Below are 2,500 nucleotides of genomic sequence, written 5' to 3'. Positions count from 1 at the left end.
TCCTGTCAATGAGAGGTTGTCTCCCTCCTGTCAATGAGAGGTTGTCTCCCTCCTGTCAATGAGAGGTTGTCTCCCTCCTGTCAATGAGAGGTTGTCTCCCTCCTGTCAGTGAGAGGTTGTCTCCCTCCTGTCAGTGAGAGGATGTCTCCCTCCAGTCAATGAGAGGTTGTCTCCCTCCAGTCAATGAGAGGTTGTCTCCCTCCTGTCAATGAGAGGTTGTCTCCCTCCTGTCAATGAGCGGTTACCTCCCTCCTGTCAATGAGAGGTTGTCTCCCTCCAGCCAATGAGAGGTTGTCTCCCTCCTCTCAATGATAGGTTACCTCCCTCCTGTCAATGAGAGGTTGTCTCCCTCCTGTCAATGAGAGGTTACCTCCCTCCTGTCAATGAGAGGTTGTCTCCCTCCAGTCAATGAGAGGTTACCTCCCTCCTGTCAATGAGAGGTTTTCTCCCTTCTGTCAATGAGAGGTTGTCTCCCTCCAGTCAATGAGAGGTTGTCTCCCTCCTGTCAATGAGAGGTTGTCTCCCTCCTGTCAATGAGAGGTTGTCTCCCTCCTGTCAATGAGAGGTTGTCTCCCTCCTGTCAATGAGAGGTTGTCTCCCTCCTGTCAATGAGAGTTTGTCTCCCTCCTGTCAATGAGAGTTTGTCTCCCTCCTGTCAATGAGAGTTTGTCTCCCTCCTGTCAATGAGAGTTTGTCTCCCTCCTGTCAATGAGAGTTTGTCTCCCTCCTGTCAATGAGAGTTTGTCTCCCTCCTGTCAATGAGAGTTTGCCTCCCTCCTGTCAATGAGAGGTTGTCTCCCTCCTGTCAATGAGAGGTTGTCTCCCTCCTGTCAATGAGAGGTTGTCTCCCTCCTGTCAATGAGAGTTTGTCTCCCTCCAGTCAATGAGAGGTTGTCTCCCTCCTGTCAATGATAGGTTGTCTCCCTCCTGTCAATGAGAGTTTGTCTCCCTCCTGTCAATGAGAGTTTGTCTCCCTCCTGTCAATGAGAGTTTGTGTCCCTCCTGTCAATGAGAGGTTGTCTCCCTCCTGTCAATGAGAGGTTGTCTCCCTCCTGTCAATGAGAGTTTGTCTCCCTCCTGTCAATGAGAGTTTGTCTCCCTCCAGTCAATGAGAGGTTGTCTCCCTCCTGTCAATGAGAGGTTGTCTCCCTCCTGTCAATGAGAGGTTGTCTCCCTCCTGTCAATGAGAGGTTGTCTCCCTCCTGTCAATGAGAGGTTGTCTCCCTCCTGTCAATGAGAGGTTGTCTCCCTCCTGTCAATGAGAGGTTACCTCCCTCCTGTCAATGAGAGGTTGTCTCCCTCCTGTCAATGAGAGGTTGTCTCCCTCCTGTCAGTGAGAGGTTGTCTCCCTCCTGTCAGTGAGAGGATGTCTCCCTCCAGTCAATGAGAGGTTGTCTCCCTCCAGTCAATGAGAGGTTGTCTCCCTCCTGTCAATGAGAGGTTGTCTCCCTCCTGTCAATGAGAGGTTGTCTCCCTCCTGTCAATGAGAGGTTGTCTCCCTCCAGCCAATGAGAGGTTGTCTCCCTCCTCTCAATGATAGGTTACCTCCCTCCTGTCAATGAGAGGTTGTCTCCCTCCTGTCAATGAGAGGTTACCTCCCTCCTGTCAATGAGAGGTTGTCTCCCTCCAGTCAATGAGAGGTTACCTCCCTCCTGTCAATGAGAGGTTTTCTCCCTTCTGTCAATGAGAGTTTTTCTCCCTCCAGTCAATGAGAGGTTGTCTCCCTCCAGTCAATGAGAGGTTGTCTCCCTCCTGTCAATGAGAGATTGTCTCCCTCCTGTCAATGAGAGGTTGTCTCCCTTCTGTTAATGAGAGGTTGTCTCCCTCCTGTCAATGAGAGGTTGTCTCCATCCTGTCAATGAGAGGTTGTCTCCCTCCTGTCAATGAGAGGTTACCTCCCTCCTGTCAATGAGAGTTTGTCTCCCTCCTGTCAATGAGAGGTTGTCTCCTCCTGTCAATGAGAGTTTGTCTCCCTCCTGTCAATGAGAGTTTGTCTCCCTCCAGTCAATGAGAGTTTGTCTCCCTTCCTGTCAATGAGAGGTTGTCTCCCTCCTGTCAATGAGAGGTTGTCTCCCTCCTGTCAATGAGAGTTTGTCTCCCTCCAGTCAATGAAAGTTTGTCTCCCTCCTGTCAATGAGAGGTTGTCTCCCTCCTGTCAATGAGAGGTTGTCTCCCTCCTGTCAATGATAGGTTGTCTCCCTCCAGTCAATGAGAGGTTGTCTACCTCCTGTCAATGAGAGGTTGTCTCCCTTCTGTCAATGAGAGGTTGTCTCCCTCCAGTCAATGAGAGGTTGTCTCCCTTCTGTCAATGAGAGGTTGTCTCACTCCTGTCAATGAGAGGTTACCTCCCTCCTGTCAATGAGAGTTTGTCTCCCTCCTGTCAATGATAGTTTGTCTCCCTCCTGTCAATGAGAGGTTGTCTCCCTCCTGTCAATGAGAGGTTGTCTCCCTCCTGTCAATGATAGGTTGTCTCCCTCCAGTCAATGAGAGGTTGTCTCCC

The 2,500-nt window shown here is 50.6% G+C and overlaps 1 protein-coding gene across 2 annotated transcripts in view; it reads right to left on the bottom strand.

Moving 5' to 3' along the window:
- The window catches only part of LOC124049042 (syntaxin-binding protein 1), a 52,558-nt gene that overhangs the window by 14,532 nt on the left and 35,526 nt on the right, over positions 1 to 2,500 (bottom strand). The window lies entirely within an intron of this gene.

Source organism: Oncorhynchus gorbuscha, linkage group LG11, assembly GCF_021184085.1.
Source record: "Oncorhynchus gorbuscha isolate QuinsamMale2020 ecotype Even-year linkage group LG11, OgorEven_v1.0, whole genome shotgun sequence".
Taxonomy (NCBI): domain Eukaryota; kingdom Metazoa; phylum Chordata; class Actinopteri; order Salmoniformes; family Salmonidae; genus Oncorhynchus; species Oncorhynchus gorbuscha.
The sequence above is the reverse complement of the archived record's forward strand: the minus strand, read 5'-3'. Positions and strand labels throughout refer to the sequence as shown.